Below are 25228 nucleotides of genomic sequence, written 5' to 3'. Positions count from 1 at the left end.
ACATTTTCTAAATTAGCCGTTTCCCTGCGAAATTCTGGTGGAAGAGTTTCTATATCAGGGTCAAAAGGATTCTGGGAAATCCTTAAATCGTTTGCAATTGCATCAAAATCTGAAGAACGAGACACAATATTAATTTTTGAAGCTCTCAAAGTACCTCAGTGCTGACTCAATGTTTGTGGTGCATTGGCCGTTAGGGGTAGCCGCGCGGTCTGAGGCGTCTTGTCACGGTCCGCGCGGCTCCCCTCGTCGTTGGCTCGAGTCCTCCCCCGGGCATGGGTGTGTGTGTTGTGCCTAGTGTAAGTTAATGTAAGTTAGATTAAGTAGTGCGTAAGATTAGGGACGATGACCTCAGGAGTTTGGTCCCATAAGATTTTACGACAAATTTTCAAATTTGTGGTGCATTAAAACGAATGAAACAATTTTTTGTTCAGTTGAGTCTGATACAAAACAGTTTTTTTTATGAAAGGATTTAATATGAGTATAAATAACCACTAACTGTCTTGTAACTCACTTGTCAGCCAGAGCACGGTTCCTTGGATTCAAGAAAATTTATATTGTACGAGGTGCATTCAAGTTCTAAGGCCTCCGATTTTTTTTCTCCGGACTGGAAAGAGATAGAAACATGCGCATTGTTTTAAAATGAGGCCACGTTCATTGTCAATACGTCCCAGAGATGGCAGCACCGTACGGCAGATGGAATTTTACCGCCAGCGGCGAGAATGAGAACTGTTTTAAATACTTACAATGGCGACGTTTTCTTTACTTGAACAGCGTGCAATCACTCGTTTTCTGAATTTGCGTGGTGTGAAACCAATTGAAATTCATCGACAGTTGAAGGAGACATGTGGTGATGGAGTTACGGATGTGTCGAAAGTGCGTTCGTGGGTGCGACAGTTTAATGAAGGCAGAACATCGTGTGACAACAAACCGAAACAACCTCGGGCTCGCACAAGCCGGTCTGACGACATGACCGAGAAAGTGGAGAGAATTGTTTTGGGGGATCGCCGAATGACTATTGAACAGATCGCCTCCAGAGTTGGCATTTCTGTGGGTTGTGTGCACACAATCCTGCATGACGACCTGAAAATGCGTAAAGTGTCATCCAGGTGGGTGCCACGAATGCTGACGGACGACCACACGGCTGCCCGTGTGGCATGTTGCCAAGCAATGTTGACGCACAACGACAGCACGAATGGGACTTTCTTTTCGTCGGTTGTGTCAATGGATGAGACGTGGATGCCATTTTTCAATCCAGAAACAAAGCGCCAGTCAGCTCAATGGAAGCACACAGATTCACCGCCACCAAAAAAATTTCGGGTAACCGCCAGTGCTAAAAAAATGATGGTGTCCATGTTCTGGGACAGCGAGGGCGTAATCCTTACCCATTGCGTTCCAAAGGGCACTACGGTAACAGGTGCATCCTACGAAAATGTTTTGAAGAACAAATTCCTTCCTGCACTGCAACAAAAACGGCTGGGAAGGGCTGCACGTGTTCTGTTTGATCAAGACAACGCACCCGCACATCCAGCTAACGTTACGCAACAGTTTCTTCGTGATAACAACTTTGAAGTTATTCCTCATGCTCCCTACTCACCTGACATGGCTCCTAGTGACTTTTGGCTTTTTCCAACAATGAAAGACACTCTCCGTGGCCGCACATTCACCAGCCGTGCTGCTATTGCCTCAGCGATTTTCCAGTGACCAAAACAGACTCCTAAAGAAGCCTTCGCCGCTGCCATGGAATCATGGCGTCAACGTTGTGAAAATTGTGTACGTCTGCAGGGCGATTACGTCGAGAAGTAACGCCAGTTTCATCGATTTCGGGTGAGTAGTTAATAAGAAAAAAAATCGGAGGCCTTAGAACTTGAATGCACCTCGTAAGAACCTTCAGCATTGCAGCGCGTCAGCAATCGTAAGTGTCGAAATAATTGTGAAAAATCCGCCTCGATTGCACATACTACCTGGTGTTTACCTAGGTTTCAGCGTGGGTAATCACACCTTCTTCAGAACAAATATAAAACAGCTATGCTGAACCTAGGTAAACACCAGGTAGTTTGTGCAATCGAGGCGGATTTTTCATAAATTTAGATTGTTGTTCGGAGCTCAAAAATTTTCCCCAGGTAAGCCAGTGTACTGCCGTGTAATATGGTCAGTCATTTTCTTCAATCTCTTCAACAAATTCACAGAATTGACGATGTCGGGGAGCATGTGGCCTTATACAATTAACAGCTCACATGAATGGCTTTAACACGCTTGACCTATCCGAGCATTTTCCGCACTAAGACAGTTGATGAATGAAGCAGTAGACGATTGATGGTTTCGTATCACCGTCATATTCTGCCACCTTTGACACGAAAGCAACGACACATTTTCATACATATGTGTCACCATCAGTTGTGATACACCTTAACTTTTTCCATTGACTGTTGTTTTTGTGAGCACCATTTTCTGCTTCTTTAAAACTTTCTTCTCCCGTGGCGCGAATGCTATGAACGCCAAAAAGCTCTTGGAACACTTCCTAATTTCTGTTTATCCCGCGAATAAAAATTACACCAGTGCAGTATCTGAGACATCTATCGACTCATCCAGAGCGAAAAAAAAATCACTCTCAAGTACTGAGTTTTGTCAGACAATTGAATTAACATGTTTTCGGTAATATCATTTGCTCTTCGAGCCACAATGTCTGCTGACAAACTGAAGTATTTAATTAATTTAGCTTTATCTGGTCACGTTTCTTCAACTGCTGCAGTCATGCAGTCATTTGTGAATTCTCCGTCAGAATGCGGTTTTCCATGTTTCGCTATTGAGCGAGCCACTCGGAATCTAGCACGAGTTGCTGCACCTTGTTCAGCATTTACTTTCTTAAACAACATTTGCTGAGATTTCAAACCATGTTTCAAAGACGGATATATTTATAACATTTAACTTCCGGTAAATTTGGAACCGCTCTGAGAATGTGTAGTCTCATAATGACGTTTTATATCTATTGTTTGGGAACTGATATATGGTTCAAATGGCTCTGAGCACTATGGGACTCAACATCTTAGGTCATAAGTCCCATAGAACTTAGAACTACTTAATCCTAACTAACCTAAGGACATCACACACACCCATGCCCGAGGCAGGATTCGAACCTGCGACCGTAGCAGTCCCGCGGTTCCGGACTGCAGCGCCAGAACCGCTAGACCACCGCGGCCGGCGGAACTGATATAATTTCATTGCTAATAATACACACGGCCTTATTACACGGCTGGGTCAAGAAATATTGATACCCCCATTGCTCTTTAAAACTTCTGCACACACTAATTATATTCCGTGAATTTGCCACTGTAATGCCCGCATCTCGTGGTCGTCCGGTAGCGTTCTCGCTTCCCACGCCCGGGTTCCCGGGTTCGATTCCCGGCGGGGTCAGGGATTTTCTCTGCCTCGTGCTGGCTGGGTGTTGTGTGCTGTCCTTAGGTTAGTTAGGTTTAAGTAGTTCTAAGTTCTAGGGGACTGATGGCCATAGATGTTAAGTCCCATAGTGCTCCGAGCCATTTGAACCATTTTGAGCCACTGTAATCTGGTTTCGCAGGATAGAGCAGATGAGGTTATGGCTGTGGAAAGGGGCCATCGTGAGTTACTGTAAGTTGCACAAACACACAAACTTTTATTTTCCTAAGAACGACTTAATTACACATTGCCTTAAAAGAATCAAATTAAAACAATACGGCTGAAGGCCTAGCTAAGAAAACTTGCGATACCTAATGGGCTGAAGACCCAAAACCACACCAAAAACAAGAATGGCTGAAGGCCTGAACAATAGTTATTAAAAATTGCTTTAAAGAATACACGCGGCTGAAGGCCTTTAAAAGAGAAAATAATTACCGATACTTCTACTGCTGTACCATCCTTGGTGTGACCGCTATATTTCCGTGTGGTGCTGTGTGTAGTGTGGCAGTCGCTCAGTTGTGACAGAGCAGTGAGGAAGTCGTTGCGGTGCGGGGTATTTTAAACAAACTAATTTTCAAATTATAATTTAAAATGTCTGAAGGCCTTATCATAAAAACATTTCACATAAAGGCACGGCTGAAGGCTACACACTGGACAGGGAACAACTCGGCACTTAGGGCCTGGATAACAAGAATTTCAGATAATTTTTTTAACATTAGTTTTAAACAAATCAATTTTCAAATTTTAATTTAAGACGGCTGATGGCCTTATCTGAAAAACATTTCACATAAAGGCATGGCTGAAGGCCCACGAACTGGACACTGAACAACAGGACTTAGGGCCTGGATAACAAGAATTTCAAATACATTTTTTTTTAAAAATTAGTTTTAAGCAAATTAGTTTTCAAATTTTAATCTAACACGACTGAAGGTCTTATTTTAAAATGAAAACAAAGTAAATTAATAGACGATTGAAGCCCTCGCACGGTACTTCAGACTAAAATGAAAATCACTAAAACCAACAAAACAGTGGTGCTCAGAAGTGTTCCAAGGAACATCCTGAGGAGGTAGCTCTAACGTAAGTTGAGGTGAGACAGGCACCCAAAAGTAAGGTTAAACAATCGGATGGCAATCCGACCCAGGGACGGCTGAAGGACCGACCAACAACCTAAGCAATTCCCTTCCGCCCAACCAACGGTACGACAACGGAAAGTATCAGCCGAGGACGAAGGTACCAGCAGCACTACGTCCTCAAAATTGGCGTCTACGAGCAGTCAAGGCACAGTAACCACTCTAAGAAAAAAAATATGAACCAACAACTAACGGCTGTCGAACTGCACGCCATGCCGGCCAGCATCAGCACGGCGAGGAAGAAAACACACTGCCGGAAGACTATGGCCGGCCGGGGTGGTCGAGCGGTTCTGCAACCGCGCGACCGCTATGGTCGCAGGTTCGAATCCTGCCTCGGGCATGGATGTCTGTGATGTCCTTAGGTTAGTTAGGTTTAAGTAGTTCTAAGTTCTAGGGGACTGATGACCTCAGATGTTAAGTCCCATAGTGCTTAGAGCCATTTTTGAACGGAAAACTATGCTAACGACAAGGGCAGATAACTGGGGCGTTAACGGCCACAATGCAGAAAATACCGCTGGTGCACTTCACTGATACAGGGTGTTTCAAAAATGACCGGTATATTTGAAACGGCAATAAAAACTAAACGAGCAGCGATAGAAATACACCGTTTGTTGCAATATGCTTGGGACAACAGTACATTTTCAGGCAGACAAACTTTCGAAATTACAGTAGTTACAATTTTCAACAAGAGATGGCGCTGCGGTCTGGGAAACTCTATAGTACGATATTTTCCACATATCTACCATGCGTAGCAATAATATGGCGTTGTCTCTGAATGAAATTACCCGAAACCTTTGACAACGTGTCTGGCGGAATGGCTTCACATGCAGATGAGGTGTACTGCTTCAGCTGTTCAATTGTTTCTGGATTCTTGCGGTACACCTGGTCTTTCAAGTGTCCCCACAGAAAGAAGTCACAGGGGTTCATGTCTGGCGAATAGGAAGGCCAATCCACGCCGCCTCCTGTATGTTTCGGATAGCCCAAAGCAATCACACGATCATCGAAATATTCATTCAGGAAATTAAAGACGTCGGCCGTGCGATGTGGCCGGGCACCATCTTGCATAAACCACGAGGTGTTCGCAGTGTCGTCTAAGGCAGTTTGTACCGCCACAAATTCACGAAGAATGTCCAGATAGCGTGATGCAGTAATCGTTTTGGATCTGAAAAATGGGCCAATGATTCCTTTGGAAGAAATGGCGGCCCAGACCAGTACTTTTTGAGGATGCAGGGACGATGGGACTGCAACATGGGGCTTTTCGGTTCCCCATATGCGCCAGTTCTGTTTATTGACGAAGCCGTCCAGGTAAAAATAAGCTTCGTCAGTAAACCAAATGCTGCCCACATGCATATCGCCGTCATCAATCCTGTGCACTATATCGTTAGCGAATGTCTCTCGTGCAGGAATGGTAGCGGCGCTGAGGGGTTGCCGCGTTTGAATTTTGTACGGATAGAGGTGTAAACTCTGGCGCATGAGACGATACGTGGACGTTGGCGTCATTTGGACCGCAGCTGCAACACGGCGAACGGAAACTCGAGGCCGCTGTCGGATCACCTGCTGCACTAGCTGCGCGTTGCCCTCTGTGGTTGCCGTACGCGGTCGCCCTACCTTTCCAGCACGTTCGTCCGTCACGTTCCCAGTCCGTTGAAATTTTTCAAACAGATCCTTTATTGAATCGCTTTTCGGTCCTTTGGTTACATTAAACCTCCGTTGAAAACTTCGTCTTGTTGCAACAACACTGTGTTCTAGGCGGTGGAATTCCAACACCAGAAAAATCCTCTGTTCTAAGGAACAAACCATGTTGTCTACAGCACACTTGCACGTTGCGAACAGCACACGCTTACAGCAGAAAGACGACGTACAGAATGGCGCACCCACAGACTGCGTTGTCTTCTATATCTTTCACATCACTTGCAGCGCCATCTGTTGTTGAAAATTGTAACTACTGCAATTTCTAAAGTTTGTCCGCCTGAAAATGTACTGTTGTCCCAAGCATATTGCAACAAACGGTGTAGTTCTATCGCTGCTCGTTTAGTTTTTATTGCCGTTTCAAATATACCGGTCATTTTTGAAACACCCTGTAAGTAACAACCAGTATAATAGTTAGAGACCAGACAGGAAGACAGCTACAAAATTTCCCCTACTCCAACACACCATACGTTGCTGCTAGCTGGAATGGCCCAGGAAGCAACAACCCGCAATGAACGAAGACACGTCACAGCAGTTGAGGCTTCATAACAGGTTAACTGATCACTCAACTTCAGTGTCCAGCTAGCGCGTGCACGCCGCCAGGGATCCCGGCCTGACCGCGCACGGCAGAGACTTCCTCACTGCTCTGTCCCAACTGAGCGACTGCCGCACCACACACAGCACCACACGGAAATATAGCGGTCACACCAAGGATGGTACAGCAGTAGAAGTATCGGTAAGCATTGCTGCTGCCACTGACAGAGGCAAGTCAGCAACTCATTATGGTAGTAACTCAGGGAGAAATAAGACGCCACTCGATTGTGGCAAAATACCCCCTCCCCGGTTCTATAAAGCCCTCCAAATCCTCGAACGCCATGCACTCCGCCTCGCCTTCCGCATCCGCCTTCCGTCCCCCACACGCAACCTCTATGACATCATCCCCTTCCCCCACCTTCTCCTTTTCCTTGAACAGATTCGCACACTATATATTGTCCGCCGCCTTGATCCCCCTCACCCCCTGGTGTCTCCCTTCCTCTCCACTCCAAACCAGTTGCCGCGCCTTTACCGTTGTGTCCCTCCCTCTCTCCATCTCCACACCCTCCATCTCCTTTCCCAACACAACTTCCACCGTCTACCCCTCCCGGATGATGAGCTTCGCCCTGACAACTACCCTTCCTACCAACTCTAACCCCCTCTTCCTGCCTCCTCCTCAGGGCTCCCTCTCCCCCTCCCTCCTTCTGAGCGGATTTCCCCTCCTACTCCCCCTCCATCTCTTGTGCCTTCTTTCAGTGTCTGTGCGCTCCCTCCTGCCCTGTCATCCCTTTTCCTCTCCCGCCCCATGTGTCTCCTGCCTCTTCGTGAACCCACGGTTGCCCCTCCTCTCTTCATCCCGCCGCTTCCCCAGCTGCCCCATGCTCTCCCCTCCTTTTCCATCCTCTCTGACCTTTCCCTCGGCAGGTCCCACCTGGTAGTTTTATTCTTCGTCGTGTGTGCTCCAAGTGGGTTTTAAGTATGTTGTTTCGGAGTGTTTTTAATACTGTGGCCAACTTTTAACCTGTGCATGCGCATCCAGTGTCTTCTTTGTGTTTTAAGAATCGCCAACTGTGTTTCTTAACTTTCTGGTGACTTTTTTAACTGTCCCCAATGAACGTCTACGTGTCAGTGCATTTTCTCCCCCTACTCTGTTTTATGTTCCCCTTTTTATCTCCTTATATATGTATTATTTTATTCTTGTTTTAGTTGTCATGTCACTCGACTGAAGAGCGGCGGATTGTGCTGCTGACAGCCCTCCCCTGCCCATATGGGGCAGGGGAATGAAATCACAATAAAGATAAAAAATGGCAAAATACCAAAAAACAAACGGCATCGATGCGAGCCGGCTACGGCTCAGCCACATTTACACAAATCCAAGCAGAATGGATGTAACTGCAAATCAAAATGCTGCCAATTGATAGTATTAAGAGCAAGGGTTCTGAGTAAAAAAGGGCAAGTTTAATTAAATTAAATACTCACTGCTAAACACACTGTACTTTCACGAAGAAACACTAGTCCCAAAACACGCTAGTGCCATTGGATTTTGATTTTCAGATCACACACGTTGCGGCTACCCACTAGAAGCTGCTGTTCTACTGCACTCAACTTCACTACTCTCCGGAGGACGTCACTACCATACGCTTAGTGTTGTGTACATAGTTCCGCGTAGTCAGCACGTACACAACTTTCCCAATAGAGCGCGCCCCGCTAAGCACAACAGCGCAGGCGCAGCGCTCGTCCGTCTCCACACTACGAGATGGCGCTGTCTTAGAGACGGACCAAATTCTGCTTCCGCCGATCCGCGTATTAATATGTAACGCAGCCAATGAGATTGCTGCTAACGTAGAACCTTTTCTCCTCGCGGATCACACTCGCGCAGTGATACCTGAACGCGCGAGGTATTATGACGAGTGTAGAGACCTCCGATTAGTCAGTCTGCATTAGTCTGTACCAGTCTGCATTAGTCTGTACCAGTCTATAGTCAAGTTTCAGTCTGTGCCTAATAAGATTACCATATTTCTATACACAGCCATGAAGTTGAATGTATAGACACTTTTGTCAAGTATCAGAGATATGTGAGAATAAGATTAACGTACCAAGACCAAAGGAACTTCAGATTGTCAATTGTAAACAGCATCCAGAATCAAGTTACGTAATATCTATGATTTTTATTATTTTAATAAATGTGTGTGAAAATTAATCAAGCTCTGTTTAAAGTTGGTCACCGTCAATCTGCTACTCTAAGCGTGCAAGTGGCATTTCTATCGTCTGACTTAACGGCAGAAGATAAACACGCCACGATAAGACCACGAGACATATTGCTGACACTCGCCTACTTCGTTAGAGCGACAAGTCAAATAATCAAGTCAAATAATCAGGTTCCAAACTGTAGACCGAAGGTCTTACAGTGCGCACACCACACTTAGCATTCTCCGAAGTTGTCGTAACAGTACATTAAGCCACAACTTATAAACTATTCCGGGCTATTATGCCGTGGTCGAAAGGATTTCACTTTAAAACCCGACGTTTTAAAGTGATGTCCCTTCGACCACGGCATAATACCCTGGAAAATTTTATTAACTGTGACAATTCTGGCCGTGAAAGTTTACATTTTACAATCAGTACATTGTGCAGCGGCTATCGCTGCGGCAACGAAATGACCTGGACACTTGGCCCTAGGTGCCAGCAGAAACTGCGGAGTGGGGTCCACCACCATTCCAAATGGTTCAAATGGCTCTGACCACTATGGGACTTAACTTCTGAGGTCATCAGTCCCCTAGAACTTAGAACTACTTAAACCTAACTAACCTAAGGACATCACATACATGCATGCCCGAGGCAGGATTCGAACCTGCGATCGTAGCGGTCGCGCAGTTCCAAACTGTAGCGCCTAGAACCGCTCGGCCACCCCGGCCGGCTCCACCATTCCATCTGCCGTAGATACCTCTATCACCGCCTAGTCCTGAAACGAAAATTTGAGCGTAATTCAACACTATAGCATGTAGGTATAATGAACTGTAGTCTGTCCAACTTTTCTCGAGTCATGCCAATGGTGAAGAGGAGTGTTGCGGTGGGAAGATATACGGCAGTCCTGATACTGTATGCAGCTCACTTGCTGTGATGTTAATGACGCACAGAAGCAACAAGGTGAAAGCGCATTATACCAAAAATGGTTCAAATGGCTCTGAGCACTATGCGACTTAACGTCTGAGGTCATCAGTCGCCTAGAACTTAGAACTAATTAAACCTAACTAACCTAAGGACATCACACACATCCATGCCCGAGGCAGGATTCGAACCTGCGATCGTAGCGGTCGCTCGGTTCCAGACTGCAGCGCCTAGAACCGCACGGCCACTCCGGCCGGCTGCATTATACCGACCTTCGCGAGTGGTATTTATCTGTAGCAACGTACAGCGTGTGGCAAATAAACGTTGGCCCGGATAACACTTCCATGGTACAAAGAAACACAGCAGAGGAAAGGAAATACAGCACTAACCTCACTTATCTCTTGGCACTTTTGGACCCTGGTCAGCAAGCTGCTGAAGGTGGACCAAAGCTGATCTACTGGAATTGCTGCAGTCTCATCCGAAATGTTGTGCAGCAGTTCCTGAAGACTATGGGGGTTGTTGTGATACACCTTACACTGGAGGGCTCCCCACGCAGTGTAGTCGCACACTGAGAGATCAGGTGACCTGGGCGGCCAGCTAGGGCCGCGACCGTACCGACCTCTGCTAACAACTCTGTCAGGCGTGAAGACCGTCTAAATGTGCTCCAAGGTTCGGCCGGCTGTGTCGACAGTTGCTCCATCCTGTTTCAAGTAACTGTAGGTCTTTTCCTCCTCCGTTAATGCTGCCACAAACAGCTACAAAACGTTGGCAATACGAGGTGCATTCAAGTTCTAAGGCCTCCGACTTTTTTTCTAATTAACAACTCACCCGAAATCGACGAAACTGGCGTTACTTCTCGACGTAATCGCCCTGCGGACGTACACATTTTTCACAACGCTGACGCCATGATTCCATGGCAGCGGCGAAGGCTTCTTTAGGAGTCTGTTTTGACCACTGGAAAATCGCTGAGGCAATAGCAGCACGGCTGGTGAATGTGCGGCCACGGAGAGTGTCTTTCATTGTTGGAAAAAGCCAAAAGTCACTAGGAGCCAGGTCAGGTGAGTAGGGAGCATGAGGAATCACTTCAAAGTTGTTATCACGAAGAAACTGTTGCGTAACGTTAGCTCGATGTGCGGGTGCGTTGTCTTGGTGAAACAGCACACGCGCAGCCCTTCCCGGACGTTTTTGTTGCAGTGCAGGAAGGAATTTGTTCTTCAAAACATTTTCGTAGGATGCACCTGTTACCGTAGTGCCCTTTGGAACGCAATGGGTAAGGATTACGCCCTCGCTGTCCCAGAACATGGACACCATCATTTTTTTTAGCACTTGCGGTTACCCGAAATTTTTTTGGTGGCGGTGAATCTGTGTGCTTCCATTAAGCTGACTGGCGCTTTGTTTCTGGATTGAAAAATGGCATCCACGTCTCATTCATTGTCACAACCGACGAAAAGAAAGTCCCATTCATGCTGTCGTTGCGCGTCAACATTGCTTGGCAACATGCCACACGGGCAGCCGTGTGGTCGTCCGTCAGCATTTGTGGCACCCACCTGGATGACACTTTTCGCATTTTCAGGTCGTCATGCAGGATTGTGTGCACAGAACCCAGAGAAATGCCAACTCTGGAGGCGATCTGTTCAACAGTCATTCGGCGATCCCCCAAAACAATTCTCTCCACTTTCTCGATCATGTCGTCAGACCGGCTTGTGCGAGCCCGAGGTTGTTTCGGTTTGTTGTCACACGATGTTCTGCCTTCATTAAACTGTCGCACCCACGAACGCACTTTCGACACATCCATAACTCCATCACCACATGTCTTCTTCAACTGTCGATGAATTTCAATTGGTTTCACACCACGCAAATTCAGAAAACGAATGATTGCACGCTGTTCAAGTAAGGAAAACGTCGCCATTGTAAGTATTTAAAACAGTTCTCATTCTCGCCGCTGGCGGTAAAATTCCATCTGTTGTACGGTGCTGCCATCTCTGGGACGTATTGACAATGAACGCGGGCTCATTTTAAAACAATGCGCATGTTTCTATCTCTTTCCAGTCCGGAGAAAAAAAATCGGAGGCCTTAGAACTTGTATGCACCTCGTATAACGTGCCGAAGTCAGTGTCTGATGAAAGAAGGCACTAATAATTTGCGCGCAGGCATTGCACACCAAACCCCAAATTCTGTTCATATAATTGTGTTTTGTGGAAGTTATGCGGAGTCTCCGCTGCCAAGAACATGGGTTTGTGTGAGTTGACATAACCACTCAGGTGAAACGACGCTTCATGAGAGATGAACAACAGATCCAGATGCAAGCCATTTGTTGTTATCTCTGTGAACAGCCACCCACAAAATTGGAAGTGCTGAGGAGCATCTGCTAGTTTTAATGCATGAACAGCAGACACTCGGTAGGGATACATGTGCAGCTCCAGGTGGAGTGCAGTATTCGTCCGCACTATCGACGTGATATGCCGGTCTCTTGCGACAGGCGTCGGGCTGATTTGGTACGAATCTGAAGCATTTCCTGGTGAACTGCAGCCACATTTTCTGGCGTGCGGGCAAGTCTCAGGATGCTCTTTGACTTGTTGAAAACAGATTCTGTCCGACGCCATTTTCAGACTAAGCTTTATGTGACACTCTTTGCTCGAACTTACACCATTAAACCTCTCAGCAAACAAAATGAGACTTTCACTCCGCAGTGGAGTGTGCACTTCCTGGAAGATTAAAACTGTGTGCTGGACGGAGACTCAAACTCGGGCCCTTCGCCTTTCGCGGGCAAGTTCTCTACCTACCTTCTTTTTTTTGTTGTTGATCTCATTCTGTTAGTTACCGATCGTTCTGTTTGTTCGGGGCGGACGTCGCAGGACGCTTGTTCAAGCGCATCATTGATCCATTAACTCAGTTTTTTTTATCACAGAGGGCAGCTAACCCTCTGACCGATCACACTGAGCTACTGTGCTTGCAATTTTTTTACCCCCTTTCTTGTCTCACTTCGTTCGTTATTGTTCGTTCTATTTGTTCGGGACGGACGTCCCATAACACTAGTTCAAGTTTGTTGCGGGTTGGCAGGAGAGCCAACACCGTATTATTAGAGGAAGCCGAAAGGCACGCGTTTTAGCTCACGCAGGCTGGCGTGAGGTCTGGAACAGGACAAGGAAATTAGACTTTAGAAAAACGGACGTAGCTGGTGGAATACTAAACTTTAATCCATTAACGATGAGCGTCGCTCTTGACGGTTCATGACTCATAATATCAATAGTAACTGGTAATGGCTCCTTGCTAGGTCGTAGCAAATGACGTAGCTGAAGGATATGCTAACTATCGTCTCGGCAAATGAGAGCGTATTTTGTCAGCGAACCATCCCTAGCAAAGTCGGTTGTACAACTGGGTCGAGTGCTAGGAAGTCTCTCTAGACCTGCCGTGTGGCGGCGCTCGGTCTGCAATCATTGATAGTGGCGACACGCGGGTCCGACGTATACTAACGGACCGCGGCCGATTTAAAGGCTACCACCTAGCAAGTGTGGTGTCTGGCGGTGACACCACAAAGTCAATCGTTGATCCATTAACTCAGTTTTTGTATTACTGAGGGCAACTAACCCTCTGACCGAACACGCTGACCTATTAATAATTAGCTCAAGGCAGCTTTCAACATGGCTCGTCTATTTCTAGTCCACCACCATGAGCACTTAACCACGATTCCGTAAAAATTGTTTCCTGAGTGTTTTGACTGTTCCTTCGAGATCTGATCAATTATTGTTTTGATTTGCTTGGTTGGTTGGTACATTTGGGGGAAGGAATTACACAGCGATATTATCGGTCCCATCGGATTAGGGAAGGATGCTGAAGAAAATTGGTCGCCTTTCAAAGAAACCATCCCGGCATTTGCCTGAAGTGATTTAGGAAAATCGTGGATAACCTTGATCAGGATGGTCGGACGTGGGTTTGAACCAACGGAGCTACCCTATCACGAATGGTGTGGTCGCTACCAACAGCTGTAGCTCAGTCGTTAGAGCACTTGCCCGCGAAAGGCAAAGGTCCCGAGTTCGAGTCTCGGTCCGGAACACAGTTTTAATCTGCCAGGAAGTTTCATATCAGCGCACACTCCGCTGCAGAGTGAAAATCTCATTCTGGAAACATCCCCCAGGCTGTGGCGAAGCCATGTCTCCAAAATATCCTTTCTTCAGGAGTGCTAGCACTGCAAGGTTCGCAGAAGAGCTTCTGTGAAGTTTCGAAGATAGGAGACGAGGTACTGGCAGAATTTAAGCTGTGAGGACGGGTCGTGAGTCGTGCTTGGATAGCTCAGACGGTAGAGCACATTCCTGTGAATGGCAAAGGTCCCGAGTTCGAGTCTCGGTCTGGTACACAGTTTTAATCTGCGAGGAAGTTTCATTCTCAGGAAACAACTGACCACGCCGTTTCCATGACTTCGTTGCCACTTGACTTTCCATGACGAACACCCGGTGCCTCACTGTGAGTACCATCATACGCTTTGCATTGCTCCACTCACACTGACACAGCTCGAAATACGCTCTGAACAGGTGTGGATCACCTGGCTGGCGTACACGTGGTGTGCGCATCATGGGGTGTGGTGATATGCATACATTCTCGTCCAATCGTATCCACTCGTCCGGCTATTTTTATTTGTCCCACCCTGTGTGTGAAATGAAATGAAATGAGACTTTGAATATACAGGGTGAGTCAGAAATGAGGAAAAATTGTCACACATTGAGCTACAAACATTAATTCGTTTTCCGCTTGTTCCTATGTCAATAAATAACAATGCAATTGAATGGCAAAAATTTGGTTATATGAAGTGAACTCTTGGGTGTTACTGTGCGCGACATTGGCCAAGGGGACAGATCGGCAACACGGCACAACATGCAAGTGCTGCAGGTAGTCTAACCACTCACGAGAAGGCGAGGCATGCGACGTCAAGCGACGGTCTGCGTGACTGCGAACAATGACAGCGCCTCCGTCTGTCTCGTACCGGTTACACTGGCCGATATTGTGTATGGTGGCTAGTTGGCATAGGGAAAGGAACGTGAGGAGGGGCTGCACTACTGTACATGCATGCTTTCTAATTTGGTTTTTGTGTTGCAGACTTAGTTTTAAAAAACTAGTACATAGATGCAGAATAGAAAATACAACTACGCAGGTATGTGGCAGTTAATACAAACGGTATACAGTAGAGCTGTACAAATCGAAACTAACGTAGAAACACATGACCAGAAGCTGCAAGGCGGTTTATAAGTACTGTTCGAAATGACGGCCACGATGTGTGTGGTAAAGTTGAACTCTTCGCAGGGAGGATTGCTGAACACCATCCAATACAGGGCCGGCAAGAAATTCTGCACGCGTGCGGTGCTCCTGCACATGTGCAACTTCCGGGTCACAGCGTGCACGCCGCAGCCGCCAGCGTTCATGTAGTGCATGTTTCTACCCACAGATGTCGCTTTATCCACTTGCTGGGATACTCTGTACGGGCGCATTCTAGTGATCTGTCCACAGCTTGCAAGCCAACCATGGGAAGGTATTTCGCGTATTAAACATTTAAAATACTGTCACAGTCTACTCATTGAGACGTCTACTTTTATGTTAACAGTTTAACCCAATAAGACAAGTAATACAGTTAACAACCGTGGGTTTTTATTAAGGCAGCTTGACTGACGGCACGTAAATACGAGTACTGTTTTTGATCTAGTATTTAAGAAAGAGAGCACTTAGCGACTTCCAACGAACCTTATTCATGATTTCAAATAACTTTAAACTAATGCAAGGTTTCCTATAACTAATTCTCGGTGCCCTCAATTACACCCACATAATTTCTGTCTCACTGACCTCTGAACAGAATGATAACCGCAGACCTCTCGATGATCACCTGTTATTTCAATACCATTATTGCTACATCTTTCATCAGCTCCGTCTGAAATCTGCATAATAACCGACAATTAGATGAATGTTACGTTTTATCGACTTCAGCTGAGCGTAGCCCTTCACACATTAAAAAAAAACCCCTAAATGTAAGTATACATTGGAACAATCGGTTTAATGACCAACTTTCCTGATAATAGTGTAACATGGAGAAGAATGAGGCATTAATGCACAGTTAGTATACAATAATTTTTAATTATGAAAGGAATAAATCCAAACACTTTTATCACTGGTCATGAGAAATGACAATCGAGTTGATGTGTCTCATCCATTTTCTTAAGGACATTTAAATTTGCTTGCCATTCTTCACTCTTGAGTACACTACTCTCGTCTTTGTGATATATATATTGTAGTGTCTTTCGATTGAAAAGTTACGCTGGCCGCGTATTATTCGGCGGCATAGCAAACACTGAGTTTTCACCAACGGCTACAAAAAAGAATTGCAGTTCCCAGTCATTTTTAAACGACTGAGAACATAGATCTCCCGTCCTTTGCTTTTTCACCGTACCTGCCATTTCTCAGTACTTCTCTGTTAAGGTTACGGTTGCCAGGGGTAAACGAGACTGGGTATGTTGCGCTCTTGCTTGTACCACATAAACAGGGAAGTGGAGCCGCCGCCGTTCATTTAGGACACATGTCTAATAACAGATGTAGCTGTCGCACGTGTGCGCACATGTGCAGCACTTCCGCACGTCTGCACACTGTGCAGCGTTTGGCAGGCCCTGATCCAATATGTCTGTATCTCTTTGCTTAATCACAGGCGTGTTGTATTCTGAGTTGAAGGGTGTTGACATCAACAACCTCTCCTTCATAAATCACAGATTTCTGATGGCCCAAAAAAAGGAAATCCTGTACATTGAGGTCTGGCGATCGTGCTGGCCATGCTACAGGATCTCCACGACCGATCCATTTCGAAGGGAAGGCACTGTCCAGGTGGCGTCGCACTGTGCCGCTGAAGTGAGCGGGGGCACCATCATGCACGTACCACAGGTTCATACGAGAGGCCAAACTAACGTCTTCCAACAGTTCCGGTAATGTAGCATCCAGGAAACGCAGATACTGCTCTCCTGTAAGCCTTTGTGGTAGCCCATGTGGCCCTAAGAGATGGTGATCAATGATATTGACATCGCATCGTTGTCGGTACCCTCGTATCACTGTGCTGTGAGGGTTTTCTTCCGCCCTCTTATGCCAATTATGAGAATTGACTATACCCTCCTTTGTGAAATGGGCTTTGCTGCATCGCACTACCCCTATTACGGATTGTTACATTAGACTCATAGATAGCTTTCTGCAGGACAGGAAACTGTATGTCCGAGTCGACGATAAAAACTCCGAAATGAAACTGATCTCCGCAGGAATTCCGCAGGGCTCTGTCATTTCGCCTCTACTTTTCAACTTATATATAAATGACATCCCAACAGTCCCCCTTGTTACGGCGAGTTTTTATGCGGACGATACGGCCTTTCTGACAACTGGACGACACTTGGACCAGCTAATCGCTAGGATGCAACGGCAACTTGCTGTAATGGAACGCTGGGCGCTGCAAAATAAGATAACGATCAACCCGACGAAGACGGCAGCCGTTCTGTTCACACGGAGGAAACCAGTTCTGAACGGCAGACTCCAAATAGCTGACCAACTTATCCCATGGTCGCCGGAAGTGAAGTATCTCGGTGTCTACTTTGACAAAAAATTACTCTTTACACAGCATATTGACGACAAGAAGACGGCAGCCCAGAAGATGGTCAGGTCGTTGATTCCGTTCCTGAAGAGTAAGGATCTCAACTCTAAGACTAAACTCCAATTGTATAAGGCAACGGTGGAACCCACAATGTTGTATGGCTCCACCTCGTGGGAAACTACGTGCGTCTCCAACTACAACAAACTCCAAGCGCTGCAAAACATTTGCTATCGATGGATCACAGGAGCTCTATGGTGGACAAGAAACGTCGACATCCGCACCGCACTCCACGAGGCCACCATACAAGAGAAGGTCCGTGACAAGGCTCTACGAGTTTTTGACAAGATCGATGCCCTTAGGGACGAAGTTCGACAGTTACAATCGGTAGGAACGGTAAACCCTGCAAGATGGCACAAGAATCGCGTACCGAAGTCAATAACGTTTCACCCCCCATAGGCAATCTGTCATAACACGAGGAAGCAGTCACACATAACAGCCTTGACACATTTCACCCTCCACAGGAGATAGACCTCACCAAAGACAGCAGGCTAAAGGACCCATTGCGTGCCCAAGCCTAACTGAATGCGTAATAAATAAAGTGTTTTCCTTTTATCCTTACATCCCATCCTAGAAGAATAAGTCATCAAGGATGATCTCTTCAGTGCACACTACACACACACACACACACACACACACACACACACACACACACACACACACACCAAAAAAAAATGGGCTTCGTAGGTGAACAGCATTGTTCGTGAAAAATGCTGGTCGTGGGTCTGACGTCGTAGGATAAAGTTTCAGTAGTCCAGCCTCCTCTGGTAGTCTTCCGGCGATGATGCCTGTACTAGAGTGCTGCAACGGTCCATGTTTGACCGGTCACGGCTCGTCTGTTGACGGGGGGACCGAGCAGCTCGTGTCCGGCCCCATACGACTCGGCTCGGTCACGTACTCGCCCCATGTCTGTTGTCCGGATTCCGGACACGCGGATAACCGAGCATGACCGGTCACCGCTGACGTCTCACCTCGCCTAGCCCCGGCTCGCTGCTCTGTACTTTACTGTACAAATCCAACGCCTCTCTCTCTCTCTCTCTCTCTCTCTTTTAATACTAAAGTAACATTTCCAAGAACGGGTACGTGACACAGCTAAATTCATAAAGCACCTGGAAAGTAAAATGATATTTCAATACAATCGCGGATACAAGACGAGTTTCATTTCCAAACAAAAGAGATATTTTTCCTTTCATTTATAGGAAACATTAAATAAGTGCTTTCCCTGTAATCTAGAAGACAACCATCTTCATAAAGAAAGCATACAAAGAACATTAAACATTTACAGACGTAACTTGTCTACGTTTCAATTGTTTGCAACATAAACAAAATTATAGTTATTGTTGATCAGCAGGAAATCACTAACGCGTTCCGGATTTAATTGGCTGCGGCGATTTGTTAGTAACATGCCGGCTTTACTAAAGCACCTTTCATTAGCTGCGCTTGTTGCTGGGATACATAAAATACGTCTTGCAAATGCAGCCAAACCTGTCAGATCTGTTTCATGTCTGCTCCACCACTTTAAGATGTCATCATCATCTCCGGGGTGCATTAAAATGTAGAGATCTACTTCATCTGCTGCGGATGATCTGTTGTTCCTCCATTCCTTGAAACGAGCTCTCTTTCTGGGTGGTGATGACACAGTACTTGAAGGATCTATGATAATAAACAAAAGAGACAAGTAATACAGAACTGATATGGAAATCATCGAAACATTCTCGTAAGAGACCGATGACCTCGCTGTTTGGTCTCTCCCCCCAAACAACCCGTCCCCCGTTCCCATAAAAACGAGATGTTTTACGTTAATGAAATATTATACGAGTCACAACATTCCCGTTTCTCTATAATACACTTTCCACTAACTATGCAAAAACGATTTATGTTAATGACTGAATGTTGTACCTGCGTACGTAGCACACATTTGTCGCACATTGTTAAGAATTTCCTGCTTTTCACTTATTTCAAGCATATTAAGATAACGGAAGGACGGCCAAAGAAACGATCTTTGTGAGGTTTCTTGCAACTGTGTTTCTTTAAATGAGTGGTTCGCGACTGGAAAAACAATAAAGTGGAGCAGTTTATGCACGATACGTACCCAGTAGACGCAATGTTTTCAGCTTCAACCAACAGAAATGTACTCCATACTTGGCTTTTTAGACCTTCCCGTTTCTTTAATGTGTAAACATTGGTTTCAGTCTTACGTCTTACTACACTGGCTTCATCGCGCTGCATGATTACAGAGAGAGACACACCACAAATAAGAAGCCCGTACTGGCTTCAGGTTTACACGGATAATAACGCGTGTAATGTGTTCGAAGTTCTGTGCGACGTATTCGGTCACGGCTTCTATGCTCGGTCACAAGAACTAGTGCGGGTAGCCTATCCAGTTAGGGTGTGCTCGCCCCACCGCGTACTTTGTGCTCGCTTACTCGGTCATGCAGGACTCTAGCCTGTACCTTCTGCATGCGAAACGGATGGTAATGGTTTCTATGGAGTACTCGCAGTGGCGAGAGATCTGCTGTTTATTGTTCGGTCCTCCGCAACAGTCTGTAACACTTTTTCTTCGTCATCCGCACTGTACCTCGACGGTCGGCCACGACCACTAGATCCTGGAGATGCTACACCTGCACCATACTCCCTCAGGCGCCTGTCCACAGAGTAAAACGTTTTTGCGGAAGGAAGGCGCCGGCTAGGAGTCCTCTCGTGATACAGTTGCCCTGCAAGGTCAGCTCTTGCATCTGCATGCCCGTAGGTGAGGTGGATGTCGGCGTATTCCTCGTTTGCGAAACTTGGCACGGGACTGTAGTAAAACTGCCGACACGGCGAGTATCGGGCAGAGTGAGCAGCGCAGAGGTGTTGTAAACACGCCATGCGCGCCGTGATTCTACTTCCGTCGTTGACCACTCTTTCCGCTTACAGGACACTCATTCCCTAACATGGGACTGTACACTCCGTTACCGCCGGCAACGTGTGATTCACAACTTCTGAAACAATTTCACATACATTACGATGGGATTGGTTCTTTCTCGCATCTTTCAAACGCTGGCGGATACACATCAGCTCATTGGTGTGTCATGTGTTGTATCTATGGGTGAATGACGTGTCGTGATCGTGAGGCTCGTCGGTATCTCGTTCAATGGTTAACAAGTGTTTTTGTTTTACGTACACAGAACACAGAGGAGAACGAAATTAACAACGGTGCGTCACGTGTTACGCATAGCAGCATGCGGTCCTCGACATATTTTTTCTCATTTATGACTCACCCTGTAGATCTTCGCCCTTGGGACCTAGTGGAAGAACCAGTGTGGCCCTAAAGTTAAAGTGTTTGTGTGGTGTCACCGCCAGACACCACACTTGCTAGGTGGTAGCTTTTAAATCGGCCGCGGTCCGCTAGTATACGACGGACCCGCGTGTCGCCACTGTCAGTGATGGCAGACCGAGCGCCGCCACACGGCAGGTCTAGAGAGACTTCCTAGCACTCGCCCCAGTTGTACAGCCGACTTTGCAAGGAACGGTTCGCTGACAACTACGCTCTCATTTGCCGAGACGATAGTTAGCATAGCCTTCAGCTACTTTTGCTACGACCTAGCAAGGCGTCGTATTCAATTGATATTGAGATTCTATTAATGTATCATCAAGAGCGATGTTCTACAAATGTGGATGAAAGTTAAGTATTCCAGAAGCTACGTACTTTTCTTTATAGCATTCATTACGTATCCTGTTTCAGACCTCACGCCAGCCTGCGTGAGTTTGAGCGCGTGCCTTTCGGCTCCCTCTCATTGTGTCTAGGCTGTCTTGTCTAGACACAACAGTTTGAAGACCCATGATCTATGGAAACATAATTTCTGTATGAAACTTCCTCGAAAATTAAAACTGTGTGCAGGACCGACACTCGAACTCGGAACCTTTGCCTTCCGCGGACAAGCGCTCTACCAGCTGAGCTATCCAAGCACGACTCACGATCCGTCCTCACAGCTTTAATTCGACCGGTTCCTCATCGCCTACCTTCCAAACTTCATAGATGCTCTCCTGCCACACATGCAAGATTAGCACTTCTGGAAGAAAGGAGATTGCGGAGACATGGCTTAGCCACAGCCTGGCGGATGTTTCCAGAATGATATTTTCACTCTCCAGCGGAGTGTGTGCTGATAGGAAACTTCTTGGCAGATTAAAACCGTGTGCAGGACCGAGACTCGAACTCGGGATCTTTGCTATACTTGGGCAAATGCTCTACCGAGAGGTTCGCAGGAGAGCTTCTGTGAAATTCGGAAGGTAGGAGACGAAGGACTGGCGGACGTTATGATGGCTGGTCGCGAGTCGTGGTTGGGTAGCTCAGTTGGCGTGGTCAGAGGCACCATGTCACGGATTGCGCGGCCCTTCCCGCCGGAGATTCGAGTCCTCCCTCGGGCATGGGTGTGTGTGTTGTTGTTAGCTGGCACGGTAGCGCAGTGTGTTCGGTCAGAGGGTTCGTTCCCCTCTGTAATAAAAACCTTAGTGAACGGATCAACGATGAACTTGAATGAAATAAATAAATGTGTGACTATGGCCTCCCGTCGGGAGACCGTTAGCCGGGAGCAAGTCTTTCGATTTAACGGCACCTTGGCGACCTGCGCTTCGATGGGGATGAAATGATGATGATTAAGACAACACAACATCCATTCCCTGAGCGGAGAAAATCTCCGACCCTGCCGGGAATCGAACCAGGCCCCTTAGGACTGACATTCTGTCATGCTGACCACTCAGCTACTGGGGGCGGACCAACTGGAATAAGTATCATGAGACATCCGCCCACAAGAAATGCAATGAACAGAAGGAGCAAAAAACAAAAACAAAGAGAAGTTGATAGAGCACTTGCCCGCGAAGGGCAAAGGTCATGAGTTCGAGTCTCGGCACCGCACACATCCGCCAAAAAGTCTAATAACAGCGCACACTCCGCTGCAGAGTAAAGATTTCTTACTTGATAGTTCCCGTAGTTAGACGGATGTGGCCGAGCGGTTCTAGGCGCTCCAGTCCGGAACCGCATGACCGTTACGGTCGCAGGTTCGAATGCTGCCTCGGGCATGGATGTGTGTGATGTCCTTAGGTTAGTTAGGTTTAAGTAGTTCTAAGTTCTAGGGGACTGATGACCATTTTTAGACAGATGTCAAATTTAAAGTTTCCAATGATTTCGTGCCTTGCATCAATGGCGACCGAGCGGTCACACGACTTGCTTGGTCGGAGTTTTTAAACTATTGGCAAACGCCCAAGCTTACGCGATTAACCACGTACCAGTCAGTTACGTAAATTTCCCTAATGAAAACACTGTACACATCTACAAACAGCGCATCTCTTCCAAAAGACACGCAAAACACATGCAGTAACAACCAAAATATGTTGAATGAGAAAGACGGAAGTGGCATATAGCAACGACGGCTAACAGTGGAGTCAACAATAATAATACGGAGTGTGGAAATTCTTCACTGAAACTACATTTATTTATAGAAGTAGCAATGATGACCAAAAGTTCATTACAAAGAAAAGAAATGTAAGACTGAAACGTGAAACAACTTGCAGCCTTTAAAAGAACTAAAGAGTAATTTGCATCGTAGCTGATATGTGAGTGGGCGGTGAGTTGTGACGTTCACGATGTTTCGGCTGTGGCCCATCTTCTAGTTTGGTACGTGATGCATTCGGTAATGGTACTATCCTTCCGTCATACGCCTTTCAGTAAATACTGGTCGGTAGCTATAGTCGATGTGCTTAGGACCGGAATATATTAGTGTGCGCCAAGAACATTGCTTACACACATTCACTACAACTGTTGGCATCAATTACAGAGATTGGAATCAGTGTGAAATTCACTTTAACTCTCCGACCATGCCATTAGTGTGTCCGTTTATAGCACGCGAATCACCTTAGCGAGTTCATAATTTTGGCGAACCAGTTTCACAAGTAGTTCCAATGGCTCTAAGCACTATGGGACTTAACATCTTAGGTCATGAGTCCTCTACACTTAGAACTACGTAAACTTAAATAACCTAAGTACATCACACACATCCATGCTCGAGGCAGGATTCGAACCTGCTACCGTAGCAGCCGCGTGGTTCCGGACTGAAGCGCCTAGAACCGCTCGGTCACAACGGCCGGCTTCACAAGTAGTAAAATGTTTAGCAGTTTCCGTACGGACGGTTACAATTTAACTCGCGCAGAAGTTGATTATGTTGTAAACAGAGTGACAATCTGAAAGTCCATTGGTTCCTGTAACTCGCTTCGCTGTAAACAATTTGTCACTAATGACGAGGATCGCCGTCCGCCTGTGCATGCGTTGTCGCTACTGTTCATAACACTCGGCGAAGCTCACAGTGTTCAAACTGTCTCAGGCTTTCTTTCATTCCGTTCACGTCATTATCTACCCTGTCCAGTCACACGAATGTGAGCACCTCCCAAAAGCTTGAATTACCAACTTTTGCAGTGCGGACCTCTGTGAGATGTTCAGGATGAAAGTCAGTGAGGTTCTTGAAGATGGATGTGGAGCCATGCCGAATCCAGTGCTGTGACGACCTGCGCTAGATTTTCTCGGTTGAGGATCCATGGATCCCGACCGAGGTGGTCGCACAGAGTCTGTATTGGCTTTAAATACGGGGAGACTGGAGACCAGGGCAGTACGGTAAACTCGTTCTGGTGATCTTCGAACCACTCACGTACGTGGAGAGCTGTGGGAGATGTTGCAGTGTCCTGCTGGTAGATGACATCGTGCCGAGGAGGAACAAATTAGATGTAGGCCCGATTGTGCCTTCTAGAATGACGACATCACCAAGGGAATACCGCAAAAATATTCCCCAAGCCTTAACGCTCCCTTCTTTGGTCTGCACATTTCGACGATTGATGCAGAGCTGTACAAGCCAAAGGTGACTGAACATAAAACGTGATTCGTTTGGAAACACCACCTGTCGCGACTCAATGGACGGACAATTGCGGTATTGCAGTGCAAATTCCAGCCTCTGTCACAGATGAACAGCAGTCAGCAAGAGTGCATGGACCAGATGCCTGCTATGGAGGTCCATATGCAGCAACATTCGCCGAACGCTGACACTGTTGGTAACCCCTTCGTTCATCTAGGTGGTCAGTTGCTCAAAAGTTGCATGTTCATTCGCCGATATGCTCCTTCACAGCTGTCAATCATCCCTGTCGATCACACCAAATGAAGTGGAGCACACTGGACTTGCATTTGGGAGGAAGACGGCTCAAAACCTTGTCCGGCCATCCTGATTTAGGTTTTCCGTGATTTTCGTAAATCGCTTCAGGCAAATATTGGGATGGTTCCTTTGAAATGGCATGGCCGACTCCCTCATCCAATGGGACCGATGACCTCACTGTCTGTTCCCTTCCCCCGAACGAATCAACCAACTAACTAACCCTGTCATCTACAGTCCGTGCTGTACCACAGTTGCCTTGATGCCATTTTGCCATGCACGGTGCCTTTTAACCAAGGCAACAGGCGAACAGTTTACGAACTTAGCCCTTTCTGAAATGCTTCCATCCTTGGCCTAAAACTCAACGATCATACTCTTTTGGACGTCAAATAAATCTCACCGATTCCACATGACGACAACGACGGCACTGTTTTCCGCATTCCTCGGACACGCCTCATATACTTACCAGCGCCAGTGCTGCCACCTGTTTACTTTCCAGGGCCAGT

This window comes from Schistocerca cancellata, chromosome 10 (assembly GCF_023864275.1).
Source record: "Schistocerca cancellata isolate TAMUIC-IGC-003103 chromosome 10, iqSchCanc2.1, whole genome shotgun sequence".
Lineage (NCBI taxonomy): Eukaryota > Metazoa > Arthropoda > Insecta > Orthoptera > Acrididae > Schistocerca > Schistocerca cancellata.
This window is presented reverse-complemented; position numbering follows the sequence as displayed.